The sequence below is a fragment of the Ornithodoros turicata genome, chromosome 3, assembly GCF_037126465.1.
Source record: "Ornithodoros turicata isolate Travis chromosome 3, ASM3712646v1, whole genome shotgun sequence".
Lineage (NCBI taxonomy): Eukaryota > Metazoa > Arthropoda > Arachnida > Ixodida > Argasidae > Ornithodoros > Ornithodoros turicata.
Window position 1 is genome coordinate 101,268,589 of NC_088203.1, and position 22,118 is coordinate 101,290,706.

The 22,118-nt window shown below is 46.3% G+C and overlaps 2 protein-coding genes across 5 annotated transcripts in view; one reads left to right on the forward strand and one right to left on the reverse strand.

Annotated features, from left to right (window-relative positions):
- Window positions 1–22,118, reverse strand: part of LOC135389011 (uncharacterized) — a 45,468-nt gene that overhangs the window by 22,284 nt on the left and 1,066 nt on the right. The window contains exon 2 of one of the 3 annotated variants that reach the window (XM_064618923.1): window positions 20,589–20,707. The exons of 1 other annotated variant lie outside the window; for it this stretch is intronic. The gene's annotated coding sequence lies outside the window, so the exon portion shown is untranslated. Of the gene's footprint in view, window positions 1–20,588; window positions 20,824–22,118 lie in introns of those variants that run through there. One more of the 3 variants, XM_064618922.1, reaches the window with a different exon arrangement.
- The window catches only part of LOC135389010 (cell adhesion molecule 4-like), a 596,648-nt gene continuing 575,896 nt past the window's right edge, over window positions 1,367–22,118 (forward strand). For both annotated transcript variants that reach the window (XM_064618918.1, XM_064618920.1), the window contains exon 1: window positions 1,367–1,427. The gene's annotated coding sequence lies outside the window, so the exon portion shown is untranslated. The remainder of the gene's footprint in view (window positions 1,428–22,118) is intronic.

Genomic DNA, 22,118 nt, shown 5'->3' on the forward strand with positions numbered 1-22,118 from the left:
ATCCCGGCATACTAAGTGAGTGGCCATGCTGTGATAATATCGCGTGTTCTTGCCGTGCTGCCGAGCACGTCGTCTGCCCCACAGAGCGCGGATCAGCGGTGGATCCCATGAGAAAGTCGGCCGCCAGAGAAGCCTATCAGGGAGATCTCTCTGTATAGGTTCATCGTGACCTTAAAGACCGCAGCTAACTTCGTATGAATGCGAGATGCTGGGAGCATATAGTGGTATGTCGAAGAACCCATGTGGTGTGAGTGAGGCAGTTTTTCGTCACTGGACGGAACTGCCACGGTATACAGCGCATACCCTCGCTGGTGGTATAGGGTTTATTCACGTGAGGTCGTCCGTAGGAGACCGCCACTGTCGCTAGCAGGCAGATGTGCTGCCATCGGCCGCCATGTTGTACACTCTTAAAAATGAACTTCACTGCATAGCACGCTCCTAGCCAATCATAATCTCGAACGATATGGTTATCTGCCTTGATTTGTTGAAAACCGGAGGCGTACGCCTTTTTTGTGACAATTATGAACAGCATAAGTGTCACAAAAAAAGGCGTACGCCTCCCGTTTTCCACAAATCAGGGCAGATAACGATGTCATTCGAGATGATGGTTGGCTAGGAGCGTGCTATGCGGTGAAGTTCATTTTGAAGAGTGTAGGTCCTATCCACGCCGTCACCCATATCGCACTCACCGCATATTTGGTGTTTCAAAGTTATTGTGCCGTATGATCTGTAGCATATCCAAGTAATTTCAATGTCTTCGGCGTTAATAGTCATCCAAAAAGCATATGGCAGCGAACGAATGCGGGAACATGACTTCGAGGGACCTGCAGTATGGCGGCGAGGTGACGTCAGTGAATAAACCCTATAGCTGTGCTAACAGCCTTGAGGTGCCGTGTTCGAATCCCTTCACCGGCTGAGGATTTGGATTTTGGATACTTTTGGATTTGGAACGCTTCGGCACAGACAGATGTCGGCACAGTACCCGAGCACCGTGTCACCAGCAATCCAGGCTCGCTCACCTCTCGTCTACCCGACGTTTCTCAATCCTTCCTGCTTCCCTCTATCCATCTGATCACGTCTGTATACGCCGCACGTATCCACAGTTGTGTCACTAAATAAAAAATGAAATAAAAGAGCCGAGATGACCAGTTGTGGGGTGTATGTAAACAAGGCCTGCTATACAGCAACGCGCTTTCTTTCATTTGAATTTTGCACCGTGACATTTACAATAGGTGGCGCTCGGCAAAACCTCGAGAAAATGATTTGTCTCCCAACGACAACACCTGTACGTTCCAGTGACTCAGACTGATGCTAATGAACATGCGATAACGTTACGTTTGGAGTGCAATTTGGTTCTTCTTCTTTTAGCGATGCGACTCCTTCCTGATCGTTTGGCCCCGATAAAAGTCAGCATTCGTTTGTTCGAGGTGAGTTGAGCAGCAACTATTACGTGGTCAGCCACTGTAACTTAATAGCTTCAGTCTCACGTGTAATCATGCACGATGGTCATTCGGAACTTAGGCTAAAGAGCGTATGGCAGAAAACAGAAGCACAATGTACGGAAAGAAAGGTCCAGCCCACGTGGGCAGCTCCATATACGCGTCTTATCAATGCACCGCGCAAAGAAGGCGTCAAGAGGTAATTCGTTTTCCATTTTTTAAACGTGGGACGTCATCAGTGAATAAACGTCAATGACGGCTGGGGTATTCGCACAGTTTTGGTCACCTTCAGAGCCGGTGTATAGCTCGAAATAAGGTGATCGAAATCCCCGCTGCAAAATAAACTACTGGAAATAAACGTTATTTGACCATAAAATGCACAGGCGCGCGCGAGAAACTGCCAACAGCGAACTTGAACTAACCTAATAATAAACTGACCAACATGGTGTTCCGTATGTGTCTGCCCTGCTAAGCCTAACGGCCGCTAAAATTTGAATTTCGTTCGCTAAAACGACTTGGACAGACATCGAAACTCCGTGAATTTGGGATGGCTAAATAGTGATACCGTGTTTTTAAGCACGGCCTACCATGTTACGAAGCAATGGAGCATTCTCCTTTATTTTCCTTGTTTCGAGAACGGGTATCTCTAGATCGGGGATTTCACGACCGGGGATTTCGCGACCGGGAATATCGAGGTTCTCCTATGTGGACCCACGATGCACACTATCTCCCTTCCCCGTCTCCCTCTCTCCTTCCTACTGTTCACTCTGTATCCGTCCACATCTTTGCGGCTCTCATAGCGATAGTTGCTTTGCAGCGCTAGCATCGAATCGAAAGAAAAGAAAAAAGTAGTGTGATGAAGGTACCGTGACTGAGACCCTGCCGGGTAAAACCTTTCCTGGCCTAGTCGGACTTTTTAGGTAAGCTTTCCTGAAGCATTACGTGCAGTTAGAACATCTCTTAATTCTATACGCGAGCACCGCGAGGCGACTAATGCCTTCGGGCGGCCGAGGTACACTCTTAAAAATGAACTTCACCGCATAGCACACTCCTAGCCAACCATCTTCTCGAATGATATCGTTATCTGTTGTTGAAAACGGGAGCAGACCGCCTTTTTTGTGACACTTATGCTGTTCGTAATTGTCAGAAAAAAGGCGTACGCCTCCCGTTGTCAACAAATCAGAGCAGATAAAGATATCATGCGACGTGATGGCTGGCTAGGAGCGTGCTATGCGGTGAAGTTCGTTTCTAAGAGTGTAGGGACAAACGGGCAGATGGAACGAAACAATGTGTAAGTCCGCACCTGGGCTTGAATACTCTTTCCCTCAACTTGAATTCACTTTTCATTGAATTCGGCTTGTGTTCAAATTTGCAATTCAACGCATCATTGACGAAGAGCATTACCTATGCTCCCCATATCGTCGAGTAATTAAGCTTTCTCGACATCCACAACGGTCCTGCTATCACAGCTGCACGTACGCGTACAGGTGGTGCCGGGCCAGGCATCTATATGGCATACGGACGTCAAAAGCAGCAGGCGAGCGTTTGTACGTGCGGTTCGTATTTAATCCGAACATGGACGAACGCTACGAAGCGGAAACCTATCGATGAGAATAAACGTGTCTTTCCAGAGAGAGTATTACGAAGGAACGTGCGCCAGCAATCGACCCCGGTTTCCGGCGTCTGGTCGGAAATCTGTCCCGTAACGAAGTATAGGTCGGGAGAGGGTATCGGTCTACCAGACCGTGCGAATGTGGGTTCGTGCAGCCGACTCTTTGTCAGGGACATTTGTTTCGTGGGTGCTTTTTTTTTCTTTCTCTCTCTCTCTCTCTTGCGTCTGCTTTTGTGAACATAATATTTGTGTCGTTGGGTGGGCAGTTTGGCGGTTGAGTGTGAATGTGTCTTTTTCAATATTGCGGGGAGAGCGCAGGAAGGAGGTTGTTATGTGTGAATAGTACCACGTGCTCGAGAGTGTCAGAGAGACTGGGATGAGAACATTATTTTTGAGCAAACCGAAGTCATGTATTTTTTTTTTTTTTCTTTCGAAGCAGAACCGTAAAGCGTGGGCAGTATGTAGCGTTGTCCTTTCTTCAATTATACTTTCTGCTTCTCTTTTAATACACTCTAAAAACTGAACTTGAAAAGCATAGCACGCTGTGCGCCAACCATTGTCACAAATGATAGGGTGGTCGCTTGTGATTCGAAGAGAGAGGGAGGCGTACGCCTTTTTGTGTCAGTTATTATGTATCCACATTGACACAAAAAGGCGTACGCCCCACTTTCTCTTCGAATCAGGAGCGATAACCCTATCATTCGTGGTACAGTCTTAAAAATGAACTTCACCACGTAGCACGCTCCTGGCCAACCATCATCCCGAATGACAACGTTCTCGCCCCCCGATTTGTTGAAAACGAGAGGCGGAGCCTATTTTGTGTCCATTATGTACGGCACAAAATAGGCTCCGCCTCTCGTTTTCAACAAATCAGGAGCGAGAACGTTGTCATTCGGGATGATGGTTGACCAGGAGCGTGCTATGTGGTGAAGTTCATTTTTAAGAGTGTAGTGGTTGGCGCACGGCGTGCTATGCGGTGAAGTTAATCATTTACAGTGTACACGATCTATTACGCCGAACACGAACGAGAAATGTTTCAGTTCCACACTCAACGTGGCCGTGTGGCTACAATATCGGCCTATTAGTGACTCCAAGGTCACGCCAAAGACTGGGACGTCTCGGGACCGCATCCCACCAGAAGGTTTCCCGTGGGTACTATTCCACGCGTGTACGCAGCTCACAGTACAGCCTTCGCCGCGCTAACGTGTTCTGCCCCTTTTCGGGCTTCGAAGAAGTACAAAATCGGCAGAGATGGCCGTCCAACGCCTTCTCCGTATGTGGTCCATTGTCTTTGCCCCGATATGCGCCGGTTCATTGAAGGAATACGCCTCAGCCGTACGCCCCGTCGGATGCAACCGTTCGCTCTATTTGCGGATGGGAGGATGGCATTTTCTTCGTTTGTCTTTGGAGGGAGGAGGCCGTACCTTATCCCGCCGTCTGAATGGAAGGAAGACGGACTGTCTCGTCGCCGGTCTAGACAATTTTTTCCGTCAAGGAAAAGGTCTCGGTGCAGCTGCCGCGCTGTATACGTGATGGAATGCGTACCCAATTCCTTATGCGAGAACTGGCTGCATGGTGAACGTGCGTGCTGGCGTGAAAATGGTTCGCTTTTGTGGGGGCGGAACCTAACTCGTTTAGAGGGCTCTCTTTGTCTTCACTTCGAGGGAACGAAGACAACAAATTTAAGCGGCTTTTGACTGTTAGAGACTTGTAGAGGGATACAAGTCCCCCATAGTAGAAGTACCCCCCTCGTGTGTTACGTGTGCCGGGTATTGGCGGCGAGACCCTCACTAGGGGCGCCACTGTGCCGTCTCTTGTACTCTAGTCTCTTGATGGGGATCCCCGTTTCGGTTTCGTTTCTGTTACTTACAGTAAAAACTGTCATATTGGAATAAAAATGCGATTTACTTGGAACACATATGTCGTTTTCTTCATGAATCACCAGGAAATATTAATGCTGGACAGCTCCTAACACGTGCAATGCCTTTATACGCAATGCAATGCGAGAATACTGCCCGGGGACATCCCCACGACAAGGTTCATTCAGTGAACACCAGGGGGGCGACTCCCAAACTTCTCGGCGCGAATACCGTCCATGTTTGTGGGTATACCGGGTATACCGTCCATACCTGCTGCGACTCATTCTCGTTGTATGATTGTTTTTTGTGTTTTTTTTGTTTTTTTTTTCGGGTGGAGAAGGCATGTCGTTCGTATTTTCGAAGATAATTAATTGCCCTGGCTCTGCTGTTGCCCGACTCTGACTTTTATTTAGTGAAAGTCGAAAAGGGGAAAATCTAGGATGCGGCCCGATGGAGGTAGGTCGAAGCAAACTGAGCCTCCAGTAGGGGGACCGACAATATTTCGAACAGACACTATACACTGCCAACGATAAGGGCAGTGTCTAGTATAAAGAACAGTCTTCGTTCGCAGTATCGGCAGCTCGAGATCTGAGGTGTTTTGTTCAGAGGTGCGCGTTCGACTCAATCTATTAGGACCATGTAATTCACTGTGCGCTACGTTAACGGGTGATTTTGGCTTTTGGCTGATAGTTATCGCGAAAGTGGCGGTGGGGTGGGGGTTCTCTTTCATTTTTTTTTTTTTTTTCATCTTTGAACGGGGGGGAGGGTCTGTTTATGGGAGTAGCCGAATTTGTCCTGTGACGAATCCAACCTTTCCCTAGTATTTTTCTTCATCAACATCAACATCGAGACCTGAGCCTTGTGCTCCAACTTGCCCTGCATTGCTAGGTTTACTCGGGGAGGGGATTCCTTCTCGAACATATATGACTGCTCAACATATATGACTACGCCGATGTATAGGTGACCCGTCCCGCATGCCTCTTGTCCCGCTGAAATCCTGCTCTACGGTTGAGTTGCACGCGTATGACATATACACCCTCCCGAATTTAACGAGTGTAAACGAGCAAAAACGCTGCAGAGCAGCTCTCCGGTCTCCCTGCAAATGGCTGTATACGCGATACACGCATCCCAAGCACGCACTCCGGACGACCAGTTCTTCATACCCCACTTGACCGTCGGGAGGTGCTTTTGCTGCTCAAATTGAGCGAGAGGAAAACTCGCTTTTCGTGCTGGACCACTGCAGTCTTTCGAGGCACTCGAGGGAACCCTCGAGGGCAGGACATTGCCGCCTCCTCTCTTTCTAATCATACCCTACTCATTTTGTTGGCCTTTCAAAAACTCCTTTCGGCGGAGGAAGCATTTCTTCGGGGCCGCTTGTATGATTTACGGAACGGCGGAAGCTGAGCTCGGCTCGGTTGTCAATCACGGGCTATGGCGCGGAAGGTGATTGCTCAATAGAGGGTTTGTTTTGGGAAGTTTGGTCGAGAGCGCATGCGCAAGAAGGCCGTCGTGCGTGCTGGGTTCCGAGTTCTTGGAGGCAGTTTTCTCGTGGTCGGCTTCGGAATCTCCGCGGGTGGTTATGTTTGTGAGGGTCGTTAGTGGTTGCTGTAAGTATAGTCTGACAGACCCTGTAAGTTACTTCCTAGCCCGTCGAAAGGGGGAAAAAAAACGACTTGAATTGAACTGGAGGTACAAAAAAAGAAAGAAAGAAAAGACATGGATTCCGGCTATAGTCCATAGCCCTTGTAGTTGCATTCTGTATGGCCATGAAGTAGAAAAAGAAAAACCAACAGAGTAGCCTTTATTTGTTCATTTACTGCAAAAGTATTTTTATTCGCTATGTATGAATTTTCGCGAATCGCATTTGGGAAGTTATTCGCGAGTATTTAATTTCGCGATTCCAGGTCTGTTTCCTTCCGCGGGATCAATGTCAAGCTGTGTTCGCGAGTGCAATTTTTCGCGATTTTTCAGCGGTCGCGAAATTCGCGAAAATTAATACAGCGCGAATAAAAATACGTTTGCAGTATTTGTATTTATGTTCTGGGCTCACACAGTGCTTGAACCTAAGCGGTCATGCGCATAATCGTACAATTTGTTAATATGAGCACAAATTAACAAATTGTAAAAATTAACACACAAATTGCACAAATTAAGTTAAAATTAACATAAATGGACGAAATCTGAACACACGTCAAGCGTCCTGGAACAGCTGGTCGCACCAGTGCGACCTACGTTTCCATTTTTTTTCTTTCTATTTCTATTCTATTCTATTCTGAACACAGATAGTCTAAAAACAGATCACAAACACATGTCTTAGAAGCTCTAGGAGATGAAGAGCAATGTCAAGCTGTCGACGAAAGCAATTCAAACTAAAGACCAAGACGGTTGAGAGCATTTATTTGATATACAGAAAAACTAGACTTTCGTGCAGTGGAATGCACCTGAAGAAGTGCTGCTACTGCACGAAAGTCTAGTTTTCTTTTATTATTATTAATAATAAATTCTCTCAACCGTCTTGTCTGTTATTTCCAAAACTGGAAAAGGTTGACATATATCAATGTACGGCGAACTGTAATTGTAAGAGGCATATTACTTAGATGTCTCGTATTCTAAATATTGGCATCTCTAACACTGCAAGGAGTCTTATAGTCATAATATAATCCTCGGAAAACTCTGTCGTGTGTTCTTCCTATAAAACGTTTCTCAACATTCTCGAGGATGTCGGTACTCGTCTTCGAAAGGAAATGAAAATTCCGACTTATACTCCTCACTAAGCACTGATAGAGGCGCATAATGAAAACAGGACCTCGGGTCAAGGATGTGACGTCATAGTCAAACGGAGCAGGGCACTTTTTTTTACAGACACTATAGGCTGTGGATGTACTGTGAATGTGACATCACTCTGATAATCATGTGACGTATGTAACGTGCGACTGCTACTTTCTCGCTATTGTCTCTTCGTTTTATTTTCTTAATTTCATTTTATTTATCTGGTATACTGGAGTAGCCGCCTCCCGACATGAGCGCAACATTCTCCGTTTTATTTTTCCTTACACCACTCCAACCAACCAACTAACCAACGAACCGAAAAGTCAGAAATCCAAGGGAAACAAAAAATACGACGTCTTGTGTACTTTATGGTTAACTGATTAGTACTTTGAGCACAAACGGTAATGAATTGATATTAGTGGTGGGACGAGTCCAGAATTAGTATCCGAATCCGAATACAAGGAAGGTTGCTTCGAATCCACGAACCTTCCGAATCCTTTCTTCAAAAAGGAGTTCAAAAGCCATGGAAAAACTCTTGCACTGAAGAGTGTTTTGAAGCAGAATTTGATATCTTTGTTTAATGAAAAACAAATATAAATAATAGCTCACATTCAGGAGAAAACATACACGTATATACTTCTTCCTATTAAGTGTAATTTATTTAACATGTTGTCCGTCGACTACAGGAAATACGTAAACTCTCGAATCTGAATTCCTTCCATAAAACGAAGAAGGAATCAAAGCGAAACCGTGTTACTTTTAAACGTGTCATATCGGACCTTTATGTTGCGGTTTTGGCGCGCCCCGGGGGCCGTCGGTCACACAGGCTTTCGGCGGACTCCGGAGTCCGCAATCAAGCGTGTTGTTTGGCGGAAACTTGTCCGCCATCACTCTTTCTCTCAAAGAGTAGAGCGCTCTAAAGAACACCTAGCTTTTTTTTTTTTTTTTCGAAAGACGGTAGTGAGCCAAGCACAAAACGATTCGCGTTGAATTCCTTCCATTTGTACTGCGATGGCAAGCTGTAGAAAGCTATGATCCGTGTCAACGACATCCTCTTTTAGTCTCTCCCTTCTGTCATCGCTTGCGAGACCCTCATAGATATTTATGCCACTCGGCGTGCGATGCTGAGCATAACGCCTACTTGAGAAGGGAGGATTTATTTGATACGCTCGTCGGGCCTGACATTTTTAGCGTGGTCTCGGTCGTCGAGAAATCGTCGTTGATTTTATTTGTTTGTATTTCGCCGTACGAGAGGTGTTGGGAGATGCGATGGCGGAGAGGCGGGAAGTAAGTGGCGCAGAAAATGTTTGCGTCCAATTTGTCACACCGCGGCGATGGTGGCTACCGCAGCCCAAAAGGGGATATATTACGTAGTATCGTTCCTACGATATAATCGTTCATAATTCGATTGTTGTTGTTGTTGTTGCCCGCGATTGCATATACAGGGTGTCCCAACTGTTATGCATCAGGATTGAAAAAAAAAAAAGAGGCGCACTATGTGAATTTGTAGGGTATCGACCCTGGCGATGAAACTCCCCACACTGTTAAAACAGAACTTCACCACATAGCACGCTCCTAACCAACCATCATACCGAATGATATCATTCTGTGTCATGATTTGTTCGAAACAGGGGGCAGGCGCCTATCTGGGACAAGATAATCTGTCCCAGATAGGCGCCTCCCGCCTGTTTTGAACATATCATGACACAGAATGATATCATTCGGTGTGATGGTTGGTTAGGAGCGTGCTATGTGGTGAAGTTCTGTTTTAACAGTGCAGTCATCATCGTCAAATTAAGTTGTTGAGCAAACTGAATGTTGGTAGCAGTCATGTAGTAAAATATTTTGTTAGGGTATATTGGAATGTGTGCAAGCAGCGAGAATCTGTCGAACAGACGATTTTACAAAGATGCGCGCGCCACCAAGTGCGCGGCGCAAAGCAGCATGGGAACTTTGAGCGACACTGTTCCGTCGTCTGCTTCAGTTATGGTTTAGCCCGGCTGCCGCTGTTGCTGTGTGCGGATGTTGTTGCTCTTCCTCTACCTCCGCCTCTGGCCGTCTCGTAATGCTTGAGGGCGCCATAAGTTCCCATGCGCCCTTGCATGCCACAGGTGGCGCTTGGCTTCCGCCTCGATGCCAAGACACAGAGGTAGCGCTTGCTTTTTCTAAACAGGTCCAATTCATCCACGGATAACACAAACGCACGGTAAACCTAAATAAATGTTGCTTTTCGTGCCGTCGGAACCAACATCAAAAAGATGAAATAGATAGAAAATACGATAAGAAAATGACCTTCTATGATTTTTGTTACTGCTTTCTCTCTCACTCGTAAGCCTGCTGCATTAAGGACCCCTGTCGCGTAACTGGCATCCATTTTCTCCCTCAGCATCATATCTCTGAAGATTACGCTGGGATGAAGTCGCTACAATGTATCAACCTTATCCACACATTTTTTTTTTTTTTTTTACTGAGTGGCGTCTTCCCGCACTATTCTATTGGCCTTCCTTTTTTTTTAATCGCCACCGTGAATAGGGCCACTCTTCATCGGGCCGTCAACTTTTCGGTCGGCGGGTATTCAGAAACTTGAACTGGCAGGCACGTCGTTTTCCGTCTGCTTCTCGTCTCGTTAAAGTTGGTTTGGGGTAGAGATGGGACGAATCCAGAATTTTGCGAATCCGAATCCGAATCCGAATCCAAGGAAGGTTCTGCGAATCCACGAATCTGACGAATCTTTCGAATCCTTTCTTTAAAAACAGTTTAAAAAGCTAAGAAAAAAAAACCTTCTCTGAAAAGTGTGTTGAAACAGAATATGATACATTTGTTTAATAAAAAAAAAAACAAAAAAAAACATAATAGTTCAGTTTCATGAGAAGATATACCCACACAGTTCATTTATTTAACACATTGTTCATCGACTACAAGAAAGGCATAAATTTTCGAGCCTGAATTATATCCGTAAAGCCAAAGCAACAAACAAAGGCAAAACCATAGTACTTTTAAACGTGTAATGTAACAGTTCCTGCCTGAACTATACCTTCAATACAGAGCAATGTAAACAAAGAAACAAGAAAACACCCGTCGGCCAATCAGGCTTTCGGCGGACTCTGGAGGCGCCAATTTTAAAAAAGAAAGGAACAAACGTGGTTGGTGGATTTGAAAGATTCGATTCGCCGTTTTGGGCACTACACTCTTAGAAATGAACTTCACTGCATAGCACGCTCCTAACCAACCATCATCTTGAATGATATCGTTATCTGCCCTGATTTGTTAAAAACGGGAGGCGTACGCCTTTTTTGTGACACTTATTCTGCTCACAATTGTCACAAAAAAGTTTTCAACAAATCCGATAACGATATCATTCGAGATGATAGTTGGCTAGGAGCGTGCTATGCGGTGAAGTTCATTTTTAAGACTGTAGGATTCGGATTCCCTAATCTCGAATCCTTGCCTAGGATTCGCGGATTCGGCTGGCACATTCCTACACTCTTAAAAATGAACTTCACCACATGGCACGCTCAAAGCCAACCATCATCCCGAGTGACATCGTTCTCTCACATGATTTGTGGAAAACGGTAGGCGTACGCGTTTTTGTGACAATTAACATTTCTGCATAAGTGTCACAAAAAGGCGTACGCCTCCCGTTTTCAACAAATCAAGTAAGGGAACGATATCACCCGGGATGATGGTTGGCTAGGAGCGTGCTGTGTGGTGAAGTTCATTTTTAAGAGTGTAGTTTGGTGCATTGGAAAGAGATTTTTTTTATTTATTTTACTTATTTTATTTATTTAAAGTAACCATTCGCGAGCAATGTGGGACTATAGAACACGTCTGTTCCGTGATTCCTCATTATGCTTCAGATCGCCGCGCGAGATACGCTGCCAATTATTTTAATCGGATTTTATGGTCGACTGTCCTTCTCCCGAGATATCTATACCGCCCTCGGCAGATTCCGTTCTTTGCTCCGTGGCACGTAATCTGACGCACAAACCGAAAGCACGTAACCGATGGAGGGCTCCAGTTTGTCCCTCAGTCAAACCGTAATGTGTGCCGCTGTTTCGTTGTTGGTAGGATAATTCTTGGCACATTGCACCGTTGGGCCCAGTCCATATCATGATGGTTTTCTTTCATGAGCTGTGCCAGATGCTTGATGCAAGGCGATCGAGTAAATGGGTTCCTTTTTTTTTTTCTCCCGCCATACGAAACCAAATAGAATGCTGCCTTTTGCTCAACTTACAGGCCACTTACGTCTGATTGAGAACAACGTAACAGCTTTATTTTTCATCTTCCAATTACTTTCAATCGTGTTCAAAACAGCTTGTGTCTGAAACACGACTTAGCTAGTTAAACACACCTGCGTGAGCTGAGTTTGCGCGAGTTTAGCGGGCTAGTCGATTGATTCTGGAAATTACTTGCAGTTTTATGCAACTCAGTTGTCTCGCGACGTAAACACCCAATTATTAAATTAATTAAATTAGTTTTATGCGAATGTAGAGTCACGTGCAGACGCTGAATTCAAAATTTTGGTCCAGCGGAACATCATACAGGGTGTTACCTTATAGATTCCTTTGGGACAAACAGCGAAATCGAATGCCGCTGTATATCCGGGTTCGGTTTCGCAGGTATGCGTGTCATTGCGCTGTGCGACTGAGACAAAGGCGATTGAAGGCTATTTTCAGATACAGTAAAACGTCACCAGCAAGTTTTGCCTCGAATAGGTGGCTCGAGTGCTTGGCAGAGCGGAAGCTGGAAGTTACTATACAGCAGCGTCGACACCACAGTGAAAGCGCTGGCTAAAAAAATCCGATTGTAAGTAATTGACTGCAATTTAATGTCACACCTTTGCATGGTTACTTCGAGCAAAGTAAGAAAGCATGTGAACGCGTTAGTCTAGCGTTGTTTTGACGAATTTCCTCACGGGTACAATAACGTTGGCGGCAGCAGGGTTTGGGAAAGTGCGCACGAAATGCAGCGCCATCATGGTAGCGTATAGTCTTTTAAAATACCAAGTGCAAAGCGATCTATTTGCCTTTCTTTGGGTTTTTCTTGTTTTTTCTTTTGTCTGTTCGGCTTATGCGACTCGTGAGCAAGGTCCCTGCTGAACACGCTCCACTAAGTGCACCCTCATTTAGGCGCAATTACAACAAAAACGCGCAATTTCCTTCTCGCACGCTGCAATTACGAAATGTAGCACGCGTCAGTGATCAACCTATACCTTCGGCTGCTCGTGGAGCCTGCGCTCAAGTCACCTCGAGTTGGCTCAAAAGCACTCACTTCAGACGAGTCTCCGCAGTGTGTGCGCTTTGTAACTCGTGACTACAAAGGTCGACACAATCCTCAGCATGTGTGTGTGTTGTCATGAAGTTAGAGAACTATACCTATATGGTGTCACCGTGCTCGACAAAAGGCCACACACACACAGCTTTGTAGTGCGCGTCGTCGTTAGAGCACCATTAAAAGATAGAGGGGCGCACTACAGTCACTATAAGCTTGGTAGTGAACATGAAAGAACTGATGCTCTGAGGCTTTGTCCCTTCTATGTTGTTCCTGCCTCAGAACATCAGTTCTTTCATGTTCATCAGTTGCCGCCTGCGTCGATCCCGCCGTATGAATGTGTGTATGAGTGAGCAAACAATGTAAGAGTGAAAGGAGGATGAGTGAGAGAGAGTGGCTGGTTTGTCCCTTCAGATGACGCACCCTAAAAGTCGCTGGGAAGGCGTGTTAGCTTAGCTCAATTGGTAGAGCCCTGGACCGGCAATCCTGAAGATGTGGGTTCAAGTCCTACAGCTGGCTAACCTTTTCAGTGACTTTCATCTTTCATCGTCAACTATGAGCATATTTATATGCACTTATATAGTGACTGTAGGGCGCACCAAACGTACGCTTAGATTTGATGAAGGTCATATGTCGTTCGACGAATAACGTTATTTGCCCATGACTGTTCGCTTACCGATATAGCAGAATGCTACTCGGGTGAGCGGTAAAAGGGATGGTGATTGACTGGATATCAGTAGCCATCGAGCAATTTGCTAGCACCGCGGTATAGTCGTGTGCCATTGTATGCGATCAATGTATAGCGTCAAACTTCTGCACAACGAAAAGTCTGGCATTCAACGTCAGGGCACCTGTAGAAGCGACCCTGATCGACGTCACCGATGCGACCGCTGAAGTAGTCGGCTTAGATGAGATGTACATGTGTCAGCACCAAGGCGGAAACCTCTTCCAAGTAACCGTCTTCAAGCCAGCTGCCCTGAGTCAGTCTTTTGCTCGGGGTGTCATTGTTGTTTGCGGCAAAGAGTCACCTCTGGTTGTCTTTAGGTCCCCGTCTCGTTCGGGTAGTTCGCACGCACTTACCAGGGTTCGTCCCGGATGAGTACCTGCTGCGCACCCTTGCTCCGTATGGAGAGGTTGTCAAATTGGAACGTGCATTCACGGTATAGACCAGACCCACTGTCAGAAACGGTAACCGCGTCGTACAAATTCATATGAAAGAAGAGAATCCCGTCCCCAATTTCCTGCGGGTCCTGGATCATCGCGATATGTGCGACTATACGCTGGTGTTCAGCGGGTATGCAGCAGATGCAAGAAATCAGGGAATTTCCGGTCTGACTGCAAAGAGCCTTTCTGTGATAGGCGCTCAGCATTTGGACACGAGACGTCTGAGTGCTAGTCTCGGTGTAAGAAATGCAAGAAGAACCACGCTATACGGCGGACTGCACTCGTCGGAAAACGTTTGCAGAAGCCGTCGTGATGCGGGGAACTTCCTCCAAGAGTCACGAAGACACAGTCACTCCTAAAAACGTGGAACATGCTAGCCAACAAGATGCTCCGGCATCGGACCCGTTTGATGAGACTGATATTGAAACCGAGCTAACCGAGACTCGGGCAATGACTGAGGATGGTTCGGAGTGCCAGTATGCTGACCTGGGTTGCGAGGGCATTCGGTCCGAGGCAGAAGGGTAATGCCGTCAGTACTGTATCTCCTGCGGATGCAGTGGAGCACCTTGAAGATGCCCAAGAGGAAGAATCGGCAACATTGACGGGCGAACGAGAGGGTAGAGAGCTCTTGACGATTCTTCAAAGACCCTCAGACCTGATGAAGACATGAGGAGTCATTCTGTGGTGCAGCAAATGGCGCGGTGTGTGTCGAAGGGGCCGAAACGCCTAGCGCTGCAGCGAAGTGGTGAAAGTACTGACATAAAACGACCTCTATCAACTCTATTGAGTGACAGCGAGTCATCTTTCACCTAGCATACTGGACCAGCGGCCAGTAAAAAAGACAAAAATGGTGACCCTCTCCACAAGCAGTGATGAACATTCAGCTTAAAAGTACAGGTTCCATTTTCTAGGTTCCATTTTCAGGTTTTTAAAACAGGGCTTGGTCCTTGTCTGGTCAGTGTCCAATAAATATCCAAAGTCACTTGCAGATTCATGCTAGTTAGTCGGGTGGTATGTGTGGGCATATTGACATTTCCACTTTATGTTGTATGACCAACTGTATAGGATGGGACAAGCGCAAGCTTGCCCACATGTGTCAAAAATACTACTGCTATGTCGCCCTAAAAATGAAAAGCAGTTTGATTTTTTTGTTCCTTCTTCTTCTTCTTTCCATCGTATCCTATCACACGTTTTCAGTTCCACTCGTTCTACACTCTTAGAAATGAACTTCAATGTATAGCACGCTCCTAGTCGACCATCATCTCGAATGATATCGTTATCTGCCCAGGGGGCTTAATCGCTCCATCGTCGTTACGGTCGTTACAATCTAACGAGTGGCGGAAGATTCAAAAAGGTGGGCACGTGACACATTGCGCGTGACGTGTACCACGGCCTTAACGTATCGCGCGAAGAGCGCCGTCCACGTGTTTTATCACGTGCTCACCTTTTTAAATTTCCCGCACGCCTTTTTGAATTTCCCGCCACCCGTTAGCTTGTAACGACCGTAACGACGATGAAGCGATTAAGCCCCCTGATTTGTTCAAAACGGGAGGCGTACGCCTTTTTTGTGACAATCACGAACATCATAAGTGTCACAAAAAAGGCATACACCTCCCGTTTCCAATAAATCAGGGCAGATAACGACATCATTCGAGACGATGGTTGGGTAGGAGCATGCTTTGCGGTGAAGTTCGGTACGGGGGTCGGTACCCCTCCCCCGCCCCGCCCCCTCATGTGGTGAAGTTCATTTTTAAGAGTGTAGCATATTCAGTGTTCCATATTCAATTTTTTTTTTTTTTTTTTTACAGAAAGTCATTGACCACATTTGTCAATAGAAGATTTCGGGCGAATAGATAACAGGATTCGAGCCCCCCCCCCCCCCCTTTCTTTGTTTGGTGTTTAATCCATATGCAGTCACGTAGTTTGAGATGTCCATCCACGGAGTTTTCCATGCAAATTAGCCGATACCGCAACCCATTTCAGCAAGGCACGCACTGCGATACACCAGTGCTACACCGACTATACTCCCTCACCGAGCTCCCCCAAGCAAAACAGAAACCTCATTTTTTCCAGCACTTTTTCTGGCTCACTTCCGCGTGAACAACGGCGTGGACTTTGACACCCCGTAAACAGCTTTCTTTTTTTTTTTTTTTCCTCGCCAAGAATAACATTCGAAGGAACTAAGACTTGAGATTTTTACACCGATACGAATTCGAGAAAAAGAAAAGGTAAATGAAATGGAAGCACTTTCTGAGGAGCAACCATCAACTATTTCTCCGGGCATGTGAAGAACAACCGGTTGGAACAGCCAACTCGCTGCATTCCAACGCGTACGCCGTTTGGGACGAGTGAAAACAGAGAAAAGAAGTCACGTTGGAATCGGAGCATCTCCTTTCCACCGTATCTCCCCTCCTTTCCTCATCTCCGGTTACTTATCGCAAAGTCCGTGTTGTTTGGTTTCCTCCGCTACATATGCGGCGGTGACAGTTGGACCTTGGTTTTATGCTTTTTTTATTTTTATTTTCAATTTTTAACCGCCTGGTTCTATCAGGTTGGTTTCTCGTCTGCTCGAGTTCGTTGTCTCTCAACTTGGCGTCGGCGCCGTTGTTTGACAGGTTTTGTGAATGATTTTACAACGCTGAGAGAGTCCAGTATGTATAATGTATGTGTGTACGTGGGTCCACGTTATCTAAAAGTCCTGCTGTTGCTGCCTTTTATTTATCTTTGTCAGTAGGGAATGGGAAATGTAGGCGCTCGAATATGCGTGTTCCTTCCTTATCAGTGGTTTGGCTGGCTGGCATGTTTTCTTTCTCTCTCGTTTTTTTTTTTCGTTTTTTTGCGTGCACATACACTTTTTTTTTTCGCTGAACGATGAGAGCCTGGGAAAACTGTGTTATCAGTGTTTTCGGTTTCCAGCGCTGCAAATCTTTATAATTCGTTGCAGACACGATGTTGGAAAAATAGAAGATGCTCGGAAAGAAACGTCGCTTCATTTGAGTGCAGTTGAACGTACAGGCGTTGTTGCTGTGCTTTCATCTTTTCTTTGAATAAACATATATTCCCACCCCGTCCTCCACGAACACAGAAAGAAAGAGAGAGAGAGAAGAAACGAGACGTTTGTTTAATTTGTACAAATCATTTCTGCCGCACGGCGAGACTGGGAGTTGACACGGGTTCGAACCCTGTCACCGGCTGTGCTGTCTGAGGTTTTCCATGGGTTTTCCGAAGGCTTTCCAGACGAATGTCGGCACAGTTCCCCCTGAAGTCGGCCTAGGACGCATACTAACCCCCCCGTCCCCCACTCCTTCCTGCTGTCCTCTCTCCATCTGTTCACGTCTGTACGCCGCTTATAGCCACAGTTGCTTCGCGGTGCTAACACTGAATTAAAAAAAGAAATCTGCCGCTCTAACTAACGTCATTTCATGAAATCACGTTCCAGAACTTTTCAATTCGTAGAGACAGAATGACGAAATGTACGCTTTCTGTGGACAGTGGACAACGTCCCTGGCCATGGGCCGTTAAAGTAGGCTGGCTTTGGCAAAAGCATGGAGATCAAACGGTCATAACTATGCGATAGTTTAATCTAGGAAAGAAACTGCACAAGGACGTCGTCTATGTAGAAGTCTTTCTGTTTAGCGAAGGGAGACATATCACTGAGAATAAAGTGGATTACGATAGAGGTCTGGGGAGCGACTGTCTACCTCTAGTCCGTCTAGAAAGAAATCTAGTCCGTCGTCTACATACGCCGTAGAAGATAAGGAGACACAACAGCGCGCCAGGAGAACTACTACAGCGCCATCATGGGGGGAGGGCTGACGTGGTGGTGGTGGTAATGACGGTGAAAATGCTCACCTTGTCGGCCTCACAGAGGTGGGAAACGTCACGACTAACGCCCCGGTGAATGTGCGTCCTGGGCCGACTTCTAAGGGAACTACGCCCACGTAGTGTCATGCGGCCAGTCTTATCTTAGCGGCCAATACGGAAGCAGAGTGAGTGTGATGGTTGGACTACATTATCTGGCGGAGGAGGGAGAGTGACGTCTTCGTGCCCAGCCATCCTATCTGCGGCGCAGTAATATTTTGAGAGCAGACGGACTAGACTTCTTTTCCTTCTCAAGTTGAACACGACTGTGGTGTCTACCCGCCTCCCCCGTGTGATCGGCGCTGCTTGTGGAGGGCATCACAGCTAGCCTCTAAAGTTATGGTTTCCACAGCCATTAGATGGCGCTACGTTACAAAGGCCACAAACTGTTCCGTGATTTGCAAAGCATAGGCTACGCCGCCGTACTCTGTTTTGAACGACTTAGGCCCGGTTTCACCAGCACCAAGGAATTATAAACCAAGATCAAGCGTCTCCTAAACTTGAAGTTAGCTGTCAATTCTTTCTCGAAAACTTTAGATGACGTAAAGTGAATTCCAGTAACGCTAGCCAACGTTAGAGAAAGAGGGTTGAGTCAAGTTAAGGGACGCTTGATCGCGGATCAACCCTTAACCGGTGTTGGTGAATCTAGCCTTTAGTGCGGCACCGACCCGAGAAGAATTGTCACGTGATGGGCGCGACGAGAAGTGTCATAACCATAACACCTACACAAGACTCAAAGCCGCTTACACAGCCCGTGCCTTTCATTCGTACAGTGAACTCCACGAGCACGCGCTGAAGAAAAAAAGGCGTCAAAAACGCGCAGGTTATTTAAGTTAGAGCCGAATAATAGTGACAAAGTCACGCCTTGTTCATTCTTTAGCAGTAGCCCATGTTGACTGCCGCCTTCTTTACGTCTCGTTCACGATTTCCTCATCTGCCTGTTCGTGCGGTCTCAGTGGCATAGCCTGCTCCATTCGTCCGTGCAGGAGCTATAGCGTGTGCGTATTCGCACGGGCTTCCGACTGCCACTAACAAGACGGAGATATGGGCTGTAGCGCCGACGATGAGACACATATTTTCTTTTAATTTGTACACGAGTCCGTCGACAAGGAAAACCAGAGTTACGATGAACTGATGCACTAATATAGGTAAGGTACGTGAACAGCAGTGAAAATTATGTGGTCTTCGTAAGCCCACACATGGTTGGCTAGCAGCGTGCTATGCGGTGAAGTTCATTTTTAAGAGTGCATATGGAGAGCAGCAGAACTTAGTGTCTGAATGGGGATGTACGCGACACGAGGGAATTTCCTACTGGTCGACTCACAGGACGTTCTCATAGGCGAAGGATGACGGAAAAGCACTTTCACTTGAGTGACTACGAACGACAGCGTTCTTTACGTGTGCATTTGCACTGTGTGGAGACAGTAATGTAAACGGCATCTTTTGAAGTGAAGACGGTCAGAGTAGCAAAAAGCTCTAGTGAAGCAGCCATCTTTATTAATTAAATGAATTAATTAGATCGGGGCCATTTTATAAACAGAACTTCACCGCATAGCACGCGGGGCGTACGCCCTTTTAGGTCAATTTGGATATATGATAAAAAAATGGTAATGGTACCGTGATGTTACACGTGATATATGATAATCGACACAAAATGGCGTACAACCCCTTCCTCTTTCTCTTCGAATCAGGAGCGATAACTCTTATCATTCGTGGCAATGGTTGGCGCAGGGCGTGCTATGCGGTAAAATAAAACATAAACATAGTATAGAACATAGTAAAGGACATAGTATACTAAAAACATAATATAGAACAAGATCCTGCGGCTGTGAAACAGTCTACTCACTATCAGTAGTCCGATGGCAAAACGCTGTGAAACGAATCGAGTGTCGGCTACCCATCGCTATATACGTGCATGCGAACGGCAAAATACGATATGCACGTATCCGAGACGCGCGTAGCTCTTTAAAAAAAAGTAGCAGCTGTAGCTGCTAAATAAAATCCAAATCACAAATCGCATTACCATCACAAACACCTGCACAAGGCAAACGTATGGGTCATACGGGGCACAACCGCGGTGTGACATTCCAGTATATCGAAGTTCCCTTACCAGTAACGGTCGTTTCCATCTTTGGTAACTCTTTTTCCTTCGCTGTCTTTTGCTCGCACGGCCAACCGTTCAACACTTCGTCTGTCCCTCGTTCGCCCATATTTCATGACACTAGTAGTTTATTCGTCTTGGGAGCGCGGCGTTTCAAAACCCCGTTTAACGAACAACCGTCCTTTCTTATTCGCTATACACGTCCTGTCACAAGAATCAATAGTGCACGAACATCAACTGGTACTCCCCTGCAACTTCCGAGCTATTCTCTTTAACTTTGACTGAACCGAATTCAAGCTTTCGTTTATTCGAACTCGCGTGTATGTATTCAAAGCAGACGACACTTGAAACGAACGTACCGGTCGTCCCGCCTCAGCCGTTTCTCAAACGTTCGTCTGCTTTCTTTCTTTTCTTCTTTTCTTTTTTTTTTTTCGCTCCCTTTCGAAATTTCTCCCCTCGCCTGAGGACGGACGGGAGCAAAGTCCCGCCAAAAAACTACGACCTTTGCTTACCTGAACATGAAATTCGAGGAGCCCAGCGCGTCCAAGGCGAGAGTGTATTAATCCAAAGGGGTAAATCCAAGGCTGCTTTTGCACGACCAAGGTGGCACAGACACGTGAGGTATGCACTGCTACACGAAAGCAAAAGGTAACGCGGGGTCAACGCGAGTTACTCCCGAGAGGCCGGCTAACACCTGGCAATGTACGGAGGGCTCGCTCGCCGTGCCTCGTTCTCAACGGCTGCCAACGGCTCCGCGAGTCGACCAGACAACGCATGCGCGCGTACTTTGGTACTGCCCAGTAAGCGTGGCGCCTTCTGTGAACCGGTCTGAAAGTCTCTGGAGGCAGTGCATGTATGGTTCTTTTTACGTTTTTGTGCAATATAGTATAATATTGGTCAATTGCTCCCGACATAGGAGGATTTATTTTTATTTTTTATATTTTTATTTAAAAACAAAACAAAACAATAATTGATCATAATACGTGGAGGAAAATGAACGCTGCTTTCTATTTTTTTTTAGTTTTGGCGCATGTACCGTTCGCTGTGGCCCTGCTGGACAGTGGAGTTTTTTTATTCTTATTTTTTCTAAATTATTTTTTCGTCTTCCTTTCCCCTGAGATACCTTGCGCGGGACGGGGCATGGGCGATGGGTTACTACTTCCTCTCTTTCTTTCCTATCATTCATTTTCTTCTTCAATCTTTAGTTTTTCATTGTAAATAAATAAATAAATAAATTGCTCCCGACAGAATAAAGTTGTAGAAAGGGCTGCGCCGGCATTGTTGTGCGCGTGATAGGAGCTAGGTCATTACCAGTACTTGGCTTTTGATATATGAATCATAATTCGTGGTTTTTCCTCACGAAACAGCTGTGACCACGAGCGACGCCACAGTGACCCTCCTGTGGCCAGGGGCGGATCTAGAGGGGGGTCAGGATGTCCTGACCCCATCCTCAATTTCTGTTTTCACATAGTGTTTAATTGACCTAGATCGTACATCTACCATGCTGGTATATGCTGGACCCCCCTCTCAGAAAAATCCTGGATCCGCCCCTGCCTGTGGCCACTCTCGAGGAAGATGACGTGCCTACACTCTTAAAAATGAAGTTCACCGCATAGCACGCTCCTAGCCAACCATATCTCGAATGATATTGTTATCTCCCTTGATTTGTTGAAAACGGGAGGCGTACGCCTTTATTGTGACACTTATGCTGTTCATAATTGTCACAGAAAAGGCGTACGCCTCCCGTTTTCAGCAAATCAGGGCAGATAACGATATCATTCGCAATGATGGTTGACTAGGAGCGTGCTATGCGGTGAAGTTCATTTTTAAGAGTGTATGTAACGTGCACACTCTAAAAACAGAACTCCACCTCATAGTACGCTGTGCGCCAACCATTGCCACGACTGATAGGGTTATCGCTCCTGACTGGAAGTGAGAGAAGGGGGCGTACGCCTTTTTGTGTCAGATTCGATATGTGATAATGGACACAAAGAGGCGTATACGCCCTTCTCTCTCTTCGAATCAGAAGCGATAATCCTATC